This window comes from Misgurnus anguillicaudatus, chromosome 9, assembly GCF_027580225.2.
Source record: "Misgurnus anguillicaudatus chromosome 9, ASM2758022v2, whole genome shotgun sequence".
NCBI lineage: Eukaryota > Metazoa > Chordata > Actinopteri > Cypriniformes > Cobitidae > Misgurnus > Misgurnus anguillicaudatus.
Genome location: NC_073345.2, coordinates 24,723,020 through 24,742,937, shown reverse-complemented (window position 1 = coordinate 24,742,937; position 19,918 = coordinate 24,723,020). Strand labels below are relative to the sequence as shown.

Sequence of the window (19,918 nt, the reverse complement as noted above, 5' to 3'; positions counted from 1 at the left end):
AGTCTTAAAAAAAATAAAATTAGAAAGTTGATAGCATTCCCTACTGAAAAATCCAGCAAAGACCAGAATAAGCTGGTAGCTGGTTTCAGGTGGCAGTAGCTGGTCTAAGCTGGTCCTCCCAGCCTGGCAAAGCTGGTCAAGTTGGTGGGTCAGCTGGTCTTCCAGCCTGACCAGCAAATTCCAGCTAGACCAGCTTAAAAAGTGACCAAAACACAGCAAGACCAGCTAAAACCAAGCTGAGAGACCATCTTAAACCACCTCACCAGCTTATACTGGTCTTAGCTGGATTTTTCAGTAGGGTTTAGGACCATCCATGGATTAAAAGCCTAAAAATAACATCAAAACACTTATGGATTTTACACCTTTGTGTTTTTTGTTTGTTGCGGTTTAAAAATAATAATAAACTTTACTGGTTCTTGTGTTTGCTTTATGTTATTCTGGAGATTAAAAAAGTACTTTGTGTGTGTGAGGTCAGGTGGTGGTGAAGGGAGTGAGAGAGCAAGCATGATTTGTAATGGCTCTCAGTGACTGTATGAGTGTTTGTGTGTGTTTTCCAAACCTCCTCGGGTACAGTGTTCTGGCAGCTATTTAATGCGTCTCATTTGCATGGCTTGATAAAGCGGTGACCTGTTCTCTTAATCCGCAGCGTGACGTGACAAAAGCTGCAAAATGGCCATTCGTGTTTTCTCTATCCCTCCCCGCTGTCAGGGTCGAGACAGTTGCCACGGCGATGATATACGAGCGGCGGGCCACCCCGGCAATAATAGTAGACGCTAGATACATCTCACGCCACGGGACCAAAACAAGATGTCAGTGCCAACAGATTATCACTTACACCTGTCTGTCACACTGAGAGGTCTCCATCCCACACGCATACACACATTAACTACTATTATATATATATATATATATATATATATATATATATATATATATATATATATATATATATATATATATATATATATATATATAAGATGGAAGCAAAAAATTTGTTGATATAAAAATACAAAAATAGGTAGTGTGACTTAGTTGATGAGATAATAAAGACGTCCCATAATACATTATTACAATAGCAGCCTGCCAGGGGCCAGTAATCAAGTGTTTAATCATTTTTAAAGAAGCAAAAGAGACACACAGGCAAAGAGCAAGACAAGACTAGAGGAAAACTCTTAAAAATAAAGGTGCTTAAAGGTTCTTCAAGGCGATGCCATAGAAGAACCTTATCTGGTTCCTCAAAGCACCAATTATTCAAAGGTTATTTAAAGAGCCATTTCTTTTATACGTTTTTATAATCTGAAGAACCTTTTCACCTTAAAGAAACTTGTGAAACAGAAATGACAATCGTTTCGCTAGATAAGACCCTTATGCCTCGTTTGGAATCGTTTAAATTCCTTTTAAACTCCGTTGAAAAAAACTGTTATGTGTTAAGTTAAGTGTTAAGTGTTGGTGTCCATTAAAGTCCATTAAAATGAAAAAAATCCTTAAATGTTTTCCTCAAAAAACATAATTTCTTCTCGACTGAACAAAGAAAGACATCAACATTTTGGATGACATGGTGATGAGTAAATTATCTGGATTTTTCTTTTAAGAAAATTGAATATTCCTTTAAGAGTGAAAAGGAGAAAGACACTGCTGCTTCTAAAACTCACTGTAAATATAAGTTTTACATTTACAAACCAGCCTAATGTCATGGGACTTTGTGAGCACTTTTTAAGAGGCTTATTTGTATGAATTTTTACAAAAATGTATGATTTTTAGAAAGAAAGCATTAACGAATGCCACTGGGCAAAAGCAGATCTAAAGCTTACAAATCACACTGTAAGAACTCAGGAAATTAACCACCCCAAACATTTTTTTACCAATTGCCATGGGATTGTGTTGAGCAGCACTTCCCAAGAAAAATTCCCAATGCAAAAAAGTAAGACATATTGCTTTGATGTACCTTCTGTGTTCATATCGTGAAAATTTGGGACTGTCAAGTGCCCACACTGTAAAAAGGTTGCTGTAAATTTTACAGTAACTTACTGGCAGCTGTGCGCCAGTAAGTTACTGTAGAGTCTTGTACAGCAATTTTACTGTAATTGTAACTTACAGCATACTTACTGTATTTCCATTTACAGCACAAATTGAACTACTGTAATTTTATTAACAGTACATTATAGCTACTGTAATTACATTTACAGCACATCACGGCTCCTGTATTTTAATTTACAGCACCTTTCAGTTACTGTACATCCATTTACAGCACAGAAATAGCTACCATAATTTAATTTACAGCAAGCCATAACTACTGTTATGACATTTACAGTACATCATGGCTACTGTATTTTCATTTACAGCACAAGTAGATTTACTGTATAATTTGTATACTTACTGTATTTTTATTTACAGTATGTATGTGTGTGTCTGTACATATGATCATTTTATTCCTATTAAATAATTACTACTCTTCAATTTACTAACAAGTTTAGCTTCATTTATTGGAAAACAAAATTACATTTACATTTCATTACATTTTAAATGCACTCTTTAAGTTGTTTTACATTACTAACAGACATTAACTTAAAGGGATAGTTCACCCAAAAATGAAAATTCTGTTCATTTACTTCTCATATTGTTTCAAACCTAAATCAATTTCTTTGTTCTTTGTGAAGATATTTTGAGGAATGTTTGTGACCAAACCAATCATCAACCTTTCATAGTAGGATTAAAGAATACTATGTAAATGTGTCTCACGAATGCCTTGGTTACAAACATTCCTCAAAATATCTTCCTTCATGTTCATCAGAGTGGGTAAATGTTGACAGTCTTCATTTTTGGGTGAACTATCCCTTTAAAGGGCAACAATTTACTGAAAGAACAAATTACATTTTGGCTACATTTTAAAACTGTAAAAAGCAGAACAAGCCATTCAAACTAACACTTTCCACATTACACATTAACATTACTTAACTCGGTTGTTGGTCGTTTTTTAAAAATTCTGCCAATCAAAGTCAACAAGCTCTTTTATTAAAGACGCAACATGAGGATTCAGGCCAGAACTTTTTCGTTGCACCTTCTTCCCAGAGGTACGGCTGATCCGTGTCTTTGACTGGCATTTTGTCCCATCAGGGTTTATTCGGGGGGAATGAATCTGAAGCCACAAGAGAAAAACATTTATCAAACCAATGTTACTCCAAATCTCATAACTTTGAAGTTAATAATCAAATGTTAAATACATCTAATACATAAGACAAACTAGAACTAATTAATGTTGCTAAACTGAACTGCTGTATGTTCAGTTCACTGACTGGTGCTTGGACATAAATAATTGAAAAATAAACAAGACAAAAAGAAAAGACCCGGAATGTTGCACGTTTAACAAAGAATAAACTGCAAAATACTTTATGAATATCATACAGCTATGTCTAATTTGCCGTGTAAGTATTGCCATTTTTTAGGATACAACATGTTGAATTCCTTTTCCCTTAAGATGCATGGATTAAAGTGAAACAAAAATTATACCGATAAACCAGTAGACATGATTAACTGGTAGAAATTTGTCAGTAGAGATTTTGGACTATCGACTCTATCAAGGCTACACGCCCACGTCACGCTTCTTTGCGCGTGGTCATGGAAACATAAAGTTTGTACACGTATTTAAGTGCCGCAGTTTTAAAACAAGTTATTTTAAGTCAAATAACACAAAGAACAGATCTATATGTGTTCTTTCTGTGTGTGAGGAGTGTGGAAGGTTGCGCAACCGCTGCTCTTTCTGTCTGTGAGGAGCGTGCAAGTGGTGCAACCGTGCTCATTAAGCTTGTGAGCATTTTTCCCACTTTATTGGCCTTAAATACATATTTGTGTCAAAATTCCCATCTTTGCAAGTATCCTCATAAACACGACCATTTAGGGCTTAAGAGAAAGTGAACGCTAAAAGAGAAAACACATGTGTAACATACAGTAGGGTCGGCCTTTGATCTTAAAGGGGAAGTTACCTAATTTTGCTCCTGTCTGTCACTAGCATTAAAGGAATAGTCTACTCATTTTCAATATTAAATTATGTTATTACCTTAACTAAGAATTGTTGATGCATCCCTCTATCATCTGTGTGCGTGCACGTAAGCGCTGGAGAGCGCTGCGACGCTTCGATAGCATTTAGCTTAGCCCCATTCATTCAATGCTACCATTTAGAGATAAAGTTAGAAGTCACCAAACACATCAACCTTTTTCCTATTTAAGACGAGTAGTTATACGAGAAAGTTTGGTGGTACAAAATAAAACGTAGCGCTTTTCTAAGCGGATTTAAAAGAGGAACTATATTTTTTGGGAGTACTTCGACTCGGCGCAGTAACACTCTCCCTCTCCCATTATGAGAGGGAGAAGGGGAGCGGACTTTTCAGGCGAGTCGAAGTCCTCCCAAAAGTGCTATTACGCCATTAAATATAGTTCCTCTTTTAAATCCGCTTAGAAAAGCGCTACGTTTTATTTTGTACCACCAAACTTGCTCGTATAACTACTCGTCTTAAATAGGAAAAATGTTGATGTGTTTGGTCACTTCTAACTTTATCTCTAAATGGTACCATTGAATGAATGGGGCCAAGCCAAACGCCACTGAAGCATCGCAGCGCGCTCCAGCGCCAGTGGTGTCAAAAGTATTCATATTCATTACTCAAGTAGAAGTATAGATACTAGGGTTTAAAAAGACTTTTGTAGAAGTTGAAGTATCAACTCAAGCTTTTTACTCAAGTAAAAGTGAAAAAGTACTGGTTTCAAAACTACTTAAAGTATAAAAGTAAAAGTAATGTAAGGAAAAAAATGTCATTATGGTAAAAAGCCTAGGCCGCGCCACAGGGGCCTTTTGTGCACTACCCTATGTCCTCTAAAAAATGTTTCTAAAGGCCATAATAACTATAGTGTTATATTAAAAATGTTAATGTTAAAAAATTTGGGATGGACTAGGGCCAGGGGTAGGCAATGTCAGTCCTGGAGTGCCGATGTCCTGCCGATTTTAGCTCCAACCCTTATAAAACCTTGGCTACCTGTAGTTTCAGGTGACTTAATAGACCTTTATTAGTTTGTTCAGGTCTGCTTGATTAGACCTGGAGCTAAACAATGCAGGACATCGGCACTCCATGTTGCCTACCCCTGCACTAGGCTATCTGTTTTAACCACATACGGTATATGCCCATTAAAAATGAACGCATTTCAATACAACACAAACAAATACATTAAAGCAGTGGTTCTCAAACTGGGGGCCACGAGATGGTGCCAGGGGGCCCCAGTTTTATAATATTTTATGAAATACATTACTTTATTATAAATTCTGTGTAACTAAACCTCAGAAAAATAAGGCTAATAAACAAAAGCAATACATTGTATAATTTAATATGTTTTGTTTAATTCAAATTGTAAGTTTTAGAATGTTTATGTCATACATTTTCTTTGGGGGGTCGTGAAGGAATCCACTGCACACAAGGGAGGCCGCAAAAAAAAAGTTTGATAACCACTGCATTAATGAACCAAATATGTGTACTACTGAGCATTAGCATGTGTTCCATAGAGAGGAAGATATGATGACTGGTTGCCTATAAATATTGTAATGGTGCAAAAAGTCAAACTTCAGAGCAGGGCCGCTGCTGGCCAAACTTTTACAGTGGTGCCCTCTTTAGTTAAAAAAAAACAAAATCACACACATCTATAGTATGTGTGAGAATAGAAATATGCTATTGTTATCATTTATAATTGTATTTTCACAGCAACACAAACTACAATTATACAAATATGCTATTATATATTATAGCCTATATTTCTGCATCTGTACTTGTGTAGCTAATGGACTTTAGTATACTTTACTTTAATCAGTATAAATTACTAATTTCTTTCTTGTAAGTAAATTAAAAGTCAGGTTTAAGGAAACAGCTGATGTCTATTAACAAAAGCAACAGTTGGTATGTATGGTTATGTGTTTCATTGATTTAACACTCAAGCATTCAGCTAAGTAGGTTTTGTTAATGCAAATAAAATTTAGGGCAGTTATTAGCATATAGAAAAAACAGATGGTTTTAGCATAGATATCTTTGCCATGCTTCAAAACGTAACGCAGCACAATGTTATTTAAGTTGAACAACTGAAGTGACATGATATAAATTGGTATTGTTACACTATTTAAATCACACAGATGAGTTGGTGTCAGCAGCCAGCTATACATTTACACAGGCTTGTGAATGTGAACTGACCTGAAAGTGATGCGCGAGTTTTATTTCATTTCCATTTGAAGACAGAATGCTGCGTTCTGTTACTGTACAAACAGATGGCGGATGATATCAAAGCATCGCGAGGGGAGACACTATGCATGCTTTCTAATCGCTCTCGCGGTTCTTTTATGTTTCTCTGTGCAGCGCTATCGAACAAACTTTTGATCATCTGCAGTCAGCTGGGGGGCGGGGATTGCGTACAAACCAATAGGGTGTCGGAATGGTTTATGTTTATACTTCTCATCCAACCACAATCGAATTCATCTGGATGATGCAATTTATCAAGATAGGTTTTTTTAACGATGACAAGAAGGAATGTAAAAAAAGAAAACAAGCCGAAATTAATAGAAGTAACGAGGCGATTTTTAAAATGTAAGGAGTAGAAAGTACAGATAATTGCGTGAAAATGTAAGGAGTAGAAGTAAAAAGTCGTCTGAAAAATAATTACTCCAGTAAAGTATAGATACCCAAAATATCTACTTAAGTAAGGTAACGAAGTATTTGTACTTCGTTACTTGACACCTCTGTCCAGCGCTTACGTGCACGCACACAGATGATAGAGGGATGTATCAACAATTCTTAGTTAAAGGAACACGCCCACATTTTGGGAATTTAGCTTATTCACCGTATCCCCCAGAGTTAGATAAGTCCATACATACCTCTCTCATCTCCGTGCGTGCTGTAACTCTGTCTGACGCAGCCCCCGCTAGCTTAGCTTAGCACAAAGACTGGAAATGCATGGCTCCAGCTAGTATACTGCTCCCAATAAGTGACAAAATAACGCGATCATTTTCCTATTTATGTGTTGTGATTTGTATAGTCAAACCGTGTACAAATAACAAGGTGATATGAGACACAGCGATCTTTTAACAGTATACATACTGAGAACTATATTCTCTGAAGACGAAGCACTGCCGCATGGGCGGAGTGATTTGCACAACTCTGACCGAACTCTCTGCTCCTCACCAGGGGCTTCTCGTGTGCTGCGAGCAGATCACTCCGCCCATGCGGCAGTGCTTCGTCTTCAGAGAATATAGTTCTCAGTATGTATACTGTTAAAAGATCGCTGTGTCTCATATCACCTTGTTATTTGTACACGGTTTGACTATACAAATCACAACACATAAATAGGAAAATGATCGCGTTATTTTGTCACTTATTGGGAGCAGTATACTAGCTGGAGCCATGCATTTCCAGTCTTTGTGCTAAGCTAAGCTAGCGGGGGCTACGTCAGACAGAGTTACAGCACGCACGGAGATGAGAGAGGTATGTATGGACTTATCTAACTCTGGGGGATACGGTGAATAAGCTAAATTCCCAAAATGTGGGCGTGTTCCTTTAAGGTAATAACATATTTTAATATTGAAAATGAGTAGACTATTCCTTTAAGAGAAAATCTGTCACTGCTCTTGACCAAATCACTTTTCTACCTTAAATAAAATATATTTATACATAGTATACATAATTATTTATTATAATTCATTTATCATTGACTGTTTATCTTGAGGGAGCTTGAGTTTTGTTTGTTTTTATCTTCTTTTTACGCTTGTATTTTTTACATTTTATCTTCTTTTTATAAAGAATTTGACGCCTCAAACATGACTGGTGTGAACCTACAGTTATGCCTACAACATATGATAGGTTTATTAATAGTTTGTTAATTTTGTCCTTTAATTGAACCCTTACCTTTAACATCTGTATAAAACAAAACACTTGTGACTCCTGCATTAAGGGTTAAAAAATGTTATCGCATCATGTTAATCTACTTGTGACAAACAAAAATATAGATTCTGTAAGCTGTAGTTTGCAGGGCATTTAAGATTAAGGTGAAAAAGCTAAATAACTCAATATATAAAATATATAACCACCTTTAATTAATCTTTTTATTAATTATTTATTCATTGTAATGAAAATGAAAAGCGAATGCGTGGCTTCTGTGCCCCTCTCACACAGAAACAATGCGCACATTTAGTTGTTTGTGTTTCAATGGCTTAAAATCACTTGTTTACCCATGAGTTTAACAAATCTGTTGTATCAGCCACTGGTTAGATCAGCGTAGCAGTCAAAAACATTAACGTACGGGACAAATCAATTACCCCAAAATACATGTGCAAAGACACCTAAGTTACCTGGCTGTTTTTCTTTTTTTTAACCAACTAACTGAAAGGCTTGCCAATCTTCCTCATTTTGCTAAGCCAAGTCAATCTCCATTGGTCTTTTACACCTTTTTCGATCTCCAAAACATTGGAGCCTTCCTGCATTATAAGTATGGCCATGCTAGCTGAAATAAAGTTTTACTTCAGCTTAACGTGCTACAGTCGTAAAACCCAGAGTGGATCCGGTGAATAGTGATTACAAAATGCTTACAGTGGAGAGAGGAACGTGATTTCGCTCCACTCCAGGTTTTGATCTCTGGATGTTATCTTTGGAACATATTGGATGTTACGGGAAGCTAGTTATTATTGTTTTTAACATTTAAATATGGATATTTTTCTTACAAAATCGCACTAATAACTCTCAGAAGGCCGTTTTTAACATGTGAATTATGTCTGTGAAGGATGGATGTACTTTTTTGGGCTTTAAAGTCAGAGGTTGTTCCCTGATCCCTGTTTACTAATGTTATAAACCATGAAAGAGCAAGGACACTCTTTATAACTTTGATTGTGTTCCTCTGAAAGAATATAATAGAATAATATCCCTTACGTATCAGAATGCTTTTGTAGTAATTTGGGGTGGTGATGGTGCAGTGGACAAGACACACGCATCTGGTGTGAGAGACCCGGGTGCGAATCCACTGTGACACACCATTGTGTCCATGAGCAAGACACTCAACCCCTAGTTGCTCCAGAGGCGTGCAACCTCTAACATATATAGCAATTGTTATTGTAAGTCGCTTTGGATAAAAGCGTCAGTAAAATGAGTAAGTAAATTTATGATGTACAAACCTCTGCAGGAACTCCAGAGTCGCAGCTGCCTCTTCTTGGTACTAAACATTGAAAGCGTAGTAGCAGCCAAACAAGACAGCTAATGCGGACTGAAAATCAGTTAGGTCTTGTGACTCAATGATGACTCTGCCCTCCATTGTAAGCATCCATCTTCTGGCATGGAGAACAGAATCTTCTGTAACACAATCATAGCAGCTTATTAGTAGGGAAAGGAAAATCTATTTTGTTAAAATGATTCTTACGACAAGCATGTTTTCTAATAGTCATCATGGTGAGAAATAGATTTGGAACTGTTGATACATTACAATGAAAGTCTGATACCAATACCAGCCTGTCTAGTGTGTTCCATTCAGAAGTGATTGTCCTTATTACATAAGACTTAACACTTTAATAGGTGGCTGGTCATGTCACACAGAACATTTTTCAGTCCACTTTGCTTATTTTTTTTGCTTTTGCTTTATATACAGCAGGGCTGTACAGTACAACATATATGCTATGAAAAAACTGGTCTTTGCCCGCCAGCAGTTTTTTTTAAGTTGCCAGCAAGCCGAAGCAATTTTTATGATTTTCACAAATGTTTAATGGCTTCCAGAAAATTTTCTTCTTTAAGTATATAAACATGCAATATATCAAATAAAAAACAGATCCTCTGCTTTTAAACAACAAAAAAGTTTCATCCCATCTTCATTTATACAGTGTTTTAATAAAATATTTTGAACACCCACACATGCCCGCCCCCAAGTACAAGTTGCTCAATCCTAAAATGTACTAAAAATGAAACATTGGTAAAAATGCAAATACTAATAAAAGCATTTTGATAGCCTTACCGAATGCAATCAGCCTTGGGGTGCTGGGTACAGTGAGGCTTCCCTGTACATCTGCAGAAGTTGCAGTGACCTAAGTGCCATAATATCAAAAATTTAAGACAAATTATGTAGGCTCTCCAATTATGTGTCTTATTGTGTAATCTTGTAAGAAAACCATTTTACCAGCTTAAAGATGTCTGCATTGAAAAGCACAATTAAATTCAATAACTGACTGATTTGATATTTCAATGGACAGTTACATTGAACCTTAAATGCATGATATATACGTTAATATTCTTTTAAAAAAATATAAACTATGAAAAAATGAAATTCCTCTATTAAACTTTGTATAGTGGTGGCTGGTAGCAGCATTTTGCTTGCATCCTCAAATAGAACAGAGCCAGGTTTGTTAAAAACGTGTCTTCACTCTCATTAAAATTAGCATCATCCAAATAAGCATCATCCTGATAATCCATAAAACTGTCATCCTCGGCGTCAGTGTAATGTCTACAGTCTGATGCAGCACTACCTATTTGTAAAGGATTCTCTAAGGGCTCCCTGTGTTTTCTGCTGATGTGAGATGTGAAAGATGATTTCACATGAAAACGTTTTTCACTGTTGGGAAAGGGACATGTAATCTTTCTCCCATCTCTTACATGTGATTTTAAATGATCCTACAGGCAATACAAATTTTTAGATGTATGCCCACATCCCTCAATCTGACAAATTAAGGCATCCATTTCAGCAGGTCTACAGCTAACTTTACGTGCAGGTGTGTGCTTCCGACGCATATGCGACCTTAGTGCAGACAAAGTATTAAAACTACAAGGGCACGTCACCAAACCACAGCCGAACATGAAATTAGCCAGGTTCCTATGCATTTTTAAATGCTGGTAAAATGTAGAAAGGGTCCGCGCTGATAATTGGCATTGTTTGCACACAAACTGCGCGACCATTTTGACACAAAGTAATATGAAACGTAACGTTAATCACATTGGCTGATTTAATGTTGACGTTTAAATATTGGTGTCATAGGTTTTAATCGCCATCTACAATTTCGTTGATTTTACCTTGGTTTTTCCTCGTTGTGAAGGTAATTGTTAGTTGCCACAATCAAACGCACCTCTGACGATCCAAAAGACTTAATCCAGACCGCGAACTTGAAATAAAAACAAGATGCACTTTAAAATATTGGTTAAAACATCAGTTAAAGCAAAAAATATTGCTTCCCTCACTACATTCCCCAACTGTTGCGTTGCAATTTTAAGTTAACTGTTATAGAGGCAGAGAAACATACAAATGTTTAGGTAATGTTACGTTTAACTGCAAATTATTCGGTTATGACAGAAATGTCCAACCACTAGATTAAACCGCAGAATAAAAGACTCTTAACGACAAACGCACAATATAAAATATAATATATAATTACAAAAACATAAAAAAAACTTACTTGTTGAATTCATCCTGTCCTCCAACAACGGTAAAATATCCGTCTGCCTCGTCAGAATTTGAAATCTCCCTCATTGGTCGGAAATGTCATTGGTCGGATTTTCGCGGTCATTTTCAAATGTATTTACAGAAGGGAAATTTACGCAAATATGTTTTCGCGGGCATTTTCCCTACTGTAAATTGAAAAACTGTAGAGTAATCCCTTACGAAAATTAACCATGGATTAACACAGTTAAAACAAAAAAGGCTGTTTACTTCACTGTTCATGGTTTTGCTAATAGTAATTAATACACCACTTACTACACTTTTACCACAAAAACATGGTTAATTTTCGTAATGGATACAGTAACCAAGACTATATAACCTAAGAGGTGAAACTCTGATGCTTTTTTGTTAATAGTCACTAGGTGGCGCGGCCGCCATTGTGAGGTGAAAATGCCAACTGAGCACAGATCCAGATGATAACAAAAGAGAAGTTAAAGTGGAAATCCACTGCAAAACAACGTACAAATCTTACTTTAACTGGTTTTTAATGTTACTTTTTTTGTAAGTGTAATTTCTTTTAGGAACTGCAAGTCCTAGAAACCAAAATTATTAATGGATATGAACCTAAGTTACAATAATGAGCTTATTAAAATCTTTTGCTAAATTATATTGATAACTTATGTACTATTGATAACTTTGTATGTAACGTTAGGTGTGGCAACCTCCTGGGAAACAGTCTAGCGTTATTATAACATTAGAACTCACTTTATTCTTATGTGTCATAATTTAGAGAGAAATCTAAGAATAATGAATCTCACAAATACGCAATAGAAAACTAAGATATGAGGAGGCTACATTTTATGGTATGTTATGTCAGTGATGGAACCACCCTTATGAAAATTAGCCATGGTTTAAGCTACAGTAAATAAAAACATGGAGCATGGAGGATTTATGCACATAAATGTCCTGTTTCGAATGAGTAAAAACAAGCCAATCATTAAGGTAATTTAATATATGAATTCCCCTTTGTCTCAGAGGGGCAAGCGCAGCATCTGCACATTTGGTAAATGTATGTAGGGCTAGAGATAATCCAAAGGGCAGGACCGTGTATTGGTGTCCCGTTGAACGCAAATCTGTGCATTCTGTGACGAGAGGCTATCAGGGTGTGAAAGTAAGCCTCTTTTTTAGAATCCGGTCGCCTGGACAATTTAATGCCATAATTAATTTTGCTCTGAGCATTTTGAACGGCCGTTTTGAGAGAGCACAGTTCAAAAGGATTGGTAAATTTGTTTTTATATTTGTAATAAACGCATTTAGAATTCAAAATTCATAATTTCATCTGTGACAATTAACGTTTGGACAAAATGTGTGTCATAAACTTTTGTTAAACACAAAGCTTATTTTTGCAATAAAACAAGTGTCCCACTAACTTCAAGGGTTGACCTGCAAAAATATGTTATCCCTGAAAAACTCTATTGCGACAGCAAGAAGCTACTGGACTGCTGAATCACCTCAAAATGGCGGAGGCATAGGTTTGCTGCTGGGTGGTGCTGTTGCAATGGAACGTTCTATTAAGTTATACTTCTTGTCAGTATACATTCTGTTCAATTTAAACAAACTAGTTACAATACTGCAAGTTAAATAACTGTAGAGAGTGATTACAGTACAGAGCATAACTTTTCCCATAATCCTTTGCTATTTACACAGTATAATACTTTATACATGTTTTACAGTTGTTTACTGTACTTTTTACAGTAAAATACCATTCGAAATACAACCACCAATGACAGTACTGTAAATTAAACAACAGTAGAGAGTGATTACAGTACTGACAATACCTTTTCCCATAATCCTTTGCTATTAACAGTATAATACTGTATACATGTTTTGCAGTTGTTTACTGTACTTTTTACAGTAAAATACTGTTCGAAATACAACCACCAATGACAGTACTGTAAGTTAAATAACAGTAGAGAGTGATTACAGTACTGACCATAAATTTTCCCATAATCCTTTGCTATTTACAGTATAATACCGTATACATGTTTTACAGTTGTTTACAGTGCTTTTTACAGTAAAATACTGTTCAAATTACACAAATCAGTTACAGTGCACATTATGCTGAGAAGCGGGTTACAAGAAACCGAGAAAACAGATAGTAGACACCTGCTATTGCTCTCAGAACATTTCAGATGAAAGAAACTCTTGCATGTGTGTGGAAGAGATTTAGCAAACTAACAGCGAGAGTCATTCCAGATCGAAGATTTTCTCCCTCTTTATCCAGCTCCAAAACGCTTCACACTAAGTGATGTTACTGATTTTTTTCGAATCGCAGTGCAATGGGATCAAAGTTTTTGGGAACCCCTAAAGCGCTCCATGATCCTTCTTTCTTCCCTAGATGAAGTGAATGAATCAGCGCATTACATACATATTGCACAAGTAAAAGTATGTACAGCTAAAAGCAGGACTGTAAAGAACAGATCCAGGCCAAGTATTTACAGTAAGGATTACTCAATGTTAAAGAGTAACAAACACTGTATGACTAATAAACAAAGACAGAAATTCAAATACACATGCAAATAAATGATCTGCGTTTTTGACACAAAGTGCCATTTTTGACAAATAATTTTGCTATAAATGATAGATTTTCCACTTTCTTCATTTTTGACATACACTGTCAATAAATGGTCCCTTGGCTGTGACATGTCTTAAAGGAATATTCAATTTTCTTAAAAGAAAAAATCCAGATAATTTACTCACCACCATGTCATCCAAAATGTTGATGTCTTTTTTTGTTCAGTCGAGAAGAAATTATGTTTTTTGATGAAAACATTGGAGGATTTTTCTCATTTTAATGGACTTTAATAGAGCCCAACATTTAATACTTAACTCAACACTTAACAGTTTTTTTCAACGGAGTTTCAAAGGTCTATAAACGATCCCAAACGAGGCATAAGGGTCTTATCTAGCAAAACGATTGTCATTTTTGACAAGAAAAATAAAAAATATGCTCTTTTAAACCACAAGTTTTCGTCTAGGTCCGGTCCAGCGCAACCTAACGTAAATGCGTAGTGACGTAGGGAGATCACGTGTTATAAAACGCAAATTTGCGGACTATTGTAAACAATAAACTGACACAAAGACATTAATTAGTATCAGTTGACATACAACAACGTAGGAATGGTCCTCTTTCAACAAATTTGTAAACACTGGGGCCAGACCCGGCGCCAGACACAAATTCACGGACGGGCATTTCATTTTTCAGGGGGGGCACAAATGAGAGCAATGTCACTGCAATGCATAATATCATTAATTATGCATTAAGTGGACAAAAAAGCGAGGAAGATCTAACATACCTCTCCATTAATGCAATACAACGGTGAAGTCGTAAAGATTGGACCTAGCTTACTGAAGCAATCTAAACGCAAATAAAACACGTCGCAGAGCTCGACATCAACGCTTGTCCGGTTAATATCAGAGACAAGTGGATTTTTTAAAAGGCCAAGTGAAAGATAATTTTACTTGCTCGACCGAACAAGTAGCCTAGTCTGATTAAAAACGCCAATAACAATCACCAAAACAGGATAATGATTCTGCATCCTTTAATCAATGGCGACCGAAAGTGCATAATGTAAAAACGCAAAGTTAAACAAATAAGCACAGCAAACACAAAGTGTGTTAACAAAGTGGGTTAAACATACTGCGGTAAAAATGTGGATTTTTTAATAACATGATACAGTTAAGCAGCATCATATCACGGTTGAAAATGTGACAGATTTAATGACAGTTCACTACAAATAATTAATATTAAGCCACTTACATTTTAGACGCAATGTTGACTGTTTTTGTTGTTTCAGCAGCGAAAATAGTGAAAGATAACAGCAGAACCATAACGTGTCAGTCTCACTGCAGGCAGCACTCCATCATGTCTTAACATTAAGCCGTGGCGCGCTTAGCAAACAACCAAACATTTCCGCGTTCACTACTGACAAACCAATCAAATTCGTTTAAAATATATATATTTTTAAATCATACCAAACACATTTTTATTTTTATTCATGAGTTATATATGTACAAAACAATAACTTTTAATTAATAACAGTGGCCTATTGATAAAAACATTGAGCTGGTGAACAGGTGAAGGGAGCCCGCAGGTTCGTCCAGGGCGGGCACTAGTGACTCACAGGGCGGGCCCGGCCCCCTAAAGCCCGCCCATGGCGCCGGGACTGCCTGGGGCGGAGTTTCGAATTCGTCCTCTGTGACCTCTTGACGTGATGACGTATTGCGTCGGGTCACGCTGGTGCATCACGACTGGATCTAGACGAGAAGTTGTGGTTTAAAAGTGGATAATTTTTATTTTTCTTGTCAAAAATGACAATCGTTTCGCTAGATAAGACCCTTATGCCTCGTTTGGGATTGTTTATAGTCATTTGAAACTCCATTGAAAAAAACTGTTAAGTGTTGAGTTAAGTATTAAATGTTGGGCTCTATTAAAGTCCATTAAAATGAGAAAAATCCTGCAATGTTTTTGTCACAAAACATAATTTCTTCTCGACTGAACAAAGAAAGACATCAACATTTTGGATGACATGGTGGTGAGTAAATTATCTGGATTTTTCTTTTAAGAAAATGGAATATTCCTTTAATATGTACTATTTATTTACAGATATGTATAAAATTGGTATACCAATTTGAGGTACTAATATGAACTCTTTAGATTAACATAATCCTCACATTTGACATCTAGGGACCATTTTTTGACAGTGTATGTGCCACTTTTTTCTTTTCTGTTGAACTGTGAAGCACTAAATTGCCACTGAAATCTAAAATCAAGCTTTAAACTGCCAAATAAAGCACAGAGCAGTGAATGATTGACTGTAGACCTACTTTTATCTCTCATGCAAAGAAATGCTGTTTTCACACAGCTATAATTTAAAGTGTCTTTAGAGCTTCAAACTTCACACAGTATAAATCCCCTGCCGACCACAGCATCTTCTTCCACATGGTTTCTCACTAGGGCTCCCATCAAAAGTCCAGCACAGTTTCAGTGATGAGAAATCTGCTGCCGTCTTTAATGTCCCACTCACATCAAGGCGACATCCAGTCTATTTATACAGCATCTGCTTAAACCCCACCACAGCATCCAGAACGCTTTTTGTTCATTTATTCATGGTTTATATGTGGTTTATATGCTGTATATAGAAGGAGATGAAAGTAAAGAGAGCAGTGGGGAGAAAAGGAAGAACGAGAAGGAAGATGCAAATGAGAGACTAATGCTGGGGACAAAACTAACAACTTGCTGAAACATTATAAGATTGGACTCAACACCCTTAAAAAGGCGTTTCTTGCATAAATGGTTTTTATCAGTGATTGTAAACAAAGACTCAGCAAAGACAAGAACAGATTTAAGACAGAAAGGGAAAAAAGAGAAAATAGGCAAGAAAATAAAAAAAATGAGGAAAAGAGACAGAGAAAAGAGTAAGAAAGAAGAGACAAAATAGAGGCTGAATTAAAAACACAATGGGGTGGTTTCCCGGACAGGGATTGGCTTAAACCAGGACTAGGCCTTAGTTTAATTAGGACATATAACTAGTTTTAACATACATGCCTTAATAAAAACATTACTTCTGTGCATGTTGAAGCAAAACACATCAGGGTACTGATGTATTTTAAGTAGAGCTGTCAATAGATTTAACTCGTGATTAATCGCAAATTAATCGCACATTTTTATCCGTTCTAAATTTACCCTAATTTAACACTTTTCAGGTTTTTAATACTCTAATCATATATACATATATAGATTATTTATGGAAATGTATGTTAACAACAGCCTGTTTACATTTTTTAACAGAACCATTAAGCCATTGTTTTGTATATGAATTTTCATTTCAGAATAATTTTCTTTCTCCATTTTTGTTTGATGCGGCATCATTTCGACATGATGTGGTGGCAAATTGATTCGGAATTAGCAAATTTTCAAAAAAATAGTTGTTCATATTTTGACATTCTCTATTAAAACATAGAACAATGCATGATTTAGTGGAATATAACACAATATGACAGAACTACACCTGTTTGAAGTTGAAAGAGTCAGCAAAGTTAAATTACCAGAAAAATTACCACATCCATACATTAAATTACCACATCAATACCTTAAAATCACTGGTAAAACTATAAGATTTAGCACACACAAAGCAAAAACATCATCAATGTATGTTAAACTTTTTTTCTTTTGTTTGATTGACATGGTGACAGACTGCTTAAAATCTAAGTGATCTAATATAATTTTACACATCAGATATTTTTACCGAAACAGTTAACTAAACATTTACTTAAAACATAACAGATTATAGAGCCTACCTGCGTGAATTCTTATCAAAACAGATATTTGTAAAACTGTAATTTTGTGTAGATGTCTATATATCCGGGTCGCGCACTCGCGCGTCTGTGTTCACGCGCTTCAGATATTAGTCAGTCAGCGTGAGGGGATCGCTTTTGAGTCTTGTCGCTCTTAATAACTCTTTAACATTAATCAGGTACCGAACTGTATCTCTCTTAGACTCTTTTAACATCAAGCAAGTCCTGCAGTCTATTTTCTAAGTCATGCATAAAAGTGAAACCAAAATGAATTGAGACGCATCTTTGTATTAGATTAAAGGCGGAGTCCAAGATGTTTGAAAAACGCGTTGGAAAAGGAGACGGGCCGACTACCAAAACACACTTATAGCCAATCAAATCAAACCAAATGCCGGGTTGCGTATGTGTGGGGCGGGTCTATCAACAGAAGGTCCAGATTCTATTGGGGTAGGGGCGTGTTTGTTTAGGTGATTTCAAATATCAACATTGGCTTTCAAACATCATGGACTCCGCCTTTAAGCATTAGGAGGACGGGAACGTTACACATCTCAGACGTATAAATAAAGATCACTTCAGATGTCCAACGAGCATTTAGAGCATTGGATTTGCTAGACGATTTGGTTAATATTCTTATTTCTATGAAAACCTTTGAATCATTTAGACAGGATCTTTTTATTTCAACTATGGGCTGGACCAAGGGTCAAACAGAAATTGCGAGTTGCGTTAATCGGGGTTAATAAAATTAGTGGCTTTAAAATGAATTTGCGTTAACGCGTTATTAATGCGTTAATTTTGATAGCCCTAATTTTAAGATATGTCAGTGCAAGTTGTTTTCAATTTGACTCTTACATTTATTTTAGTCTTGGACTAGTCTAATCCATGTCCAGGAAACCGCCCCAATGAGCAAAGTAGAGACAAGAGCGCATTTTAGTAAATACACAGAAATGTGTCCGGATTTGACCGGGATCGTTTGATTTTTGGTTCGTTCACACTGCCAATGATTTTCCGGAATCTGTGCATGCATTCACACACATATGGTAAAGATCCTGTAAAGACAGGTTGTGTATTTAAAGTCTTGCACTTGGTAGGTTTGTCCACAGCATCTAAAGTTTGCTTAAATGCGAGTGCATTTTAGTTTATGAAGATCATAAGGAGCGCATGATGCGCTGTTCTGTCAAGCTGATGAATGATCTCAGCTTCAGCGGAGATAGTCAGTCCCTCCAGAGAAACACGATTATGTGATCGCATAGTTCCTGCAATTTTTGAAAGTCCCCGCAGTTTTCACAAGTTCCCGCTATTTTGGCAAGTTCCTGCAATTTTTGCAAGTTCCCGCAGTTTTCGCAAGTTTTCGCCATTTTTGCAAGTTCCCACAGTTTTTGCAAGTTTCCGCAGTTTTTGCAAGTACCCGCAGTTTTCGCAAGTTCGCACAATTTTGGCAAGTTCCCGCAATTTTTGCAAGTTCCCGCAGTTTTCGCAAGTTCCCGCAATTTTCCGCCGTTTTTGCAAGTTCCCGCAGTTTTCGCATTTTTCCGCCGTTTTTGCAAGTTCCCGCAGTTTTCGCAATTTTCCGCCGTTTTTGCAAGTTCCCGCAGTTTGTGCAAGTTCCCGCAGTTTTTGCAAGTTCCTGCAGTTTTTGCGAGTTCCCGCAAATTTTGCACGTTCTCGCAATTTCATTGCATAAATTGCATAAATATCCCGCCGATTTCATTGCATTTTTTAAGATCAAGGATTTGGATAGTGACGAGCTCCCTAGTCTCTGATTCAGTCCAGTTTGCCAAAACTTCTTTAGTTAAATTCTTGTGTCAAAGAGCTGAACTGTAACTTCTGGTTGATATGACATGCGCATATTCACTACAGCATGCCCCTTATGGCATTGTTTCTGCGTCTTGTTCAGCACTGTAACTAGGTTTAAGGGAGCGATCCCAGAACATTTATTTACAAGACATGTTTGTGTTCACACAAAAGCTTCTTTGCCAACTTTACGGAAATTTTCTGGGACCAAAGTGCTGTGTGAATGGGGTTAAGAAGAGACAGAAAGATGAAAGACAGAAAAAAGGGACAGGAAGCGGAAAGACAGATACTGTAAGAAGTGACTAAAAGAGCCCGAAAAGGGAAGAATAGGAAGAGAATAAGGACT

The 19,918-nt window shown here is 36.5% G+C and overlaps 1 protein-coding gene and 1 long non-coding RNA gene across 4 annotated transcripts in view; both read right to left on the bottom strand.

Annotated features, from left to right (window-relative positions):
• Positions 1-19,918, bottom strand: part of unc5da (unc-5 netrin receptor Da) — a 305,716-nt gene that overhangs the window by 102,170 nt on the left and 183,628 nt on the right. The window lies entirely within an intron of this gene.
• LOC129427109 (uncharacterized) lies at positions 2,798-11,942 on the bottom strand. 2 transcript variants are annotated; one of them, XR_012371158.1, is made up of 5 exons: positions 11,441-11,942; positions 11,061-11,149; positions 10,012-10,081; positions 9,185-9,359; positions 2,798-3,136 (listed from the first exon to the last, which is right to left on the bottom strand). It is a non-coding gene; the product is annotated as an uncharacterized lncRNA (long non-coding RNA). The 2 variants fall into 2 exon arrangements; XR_012371157.1 differs by having other exon boundaries at positions 2,799-3,136; positions 11,061-11,920.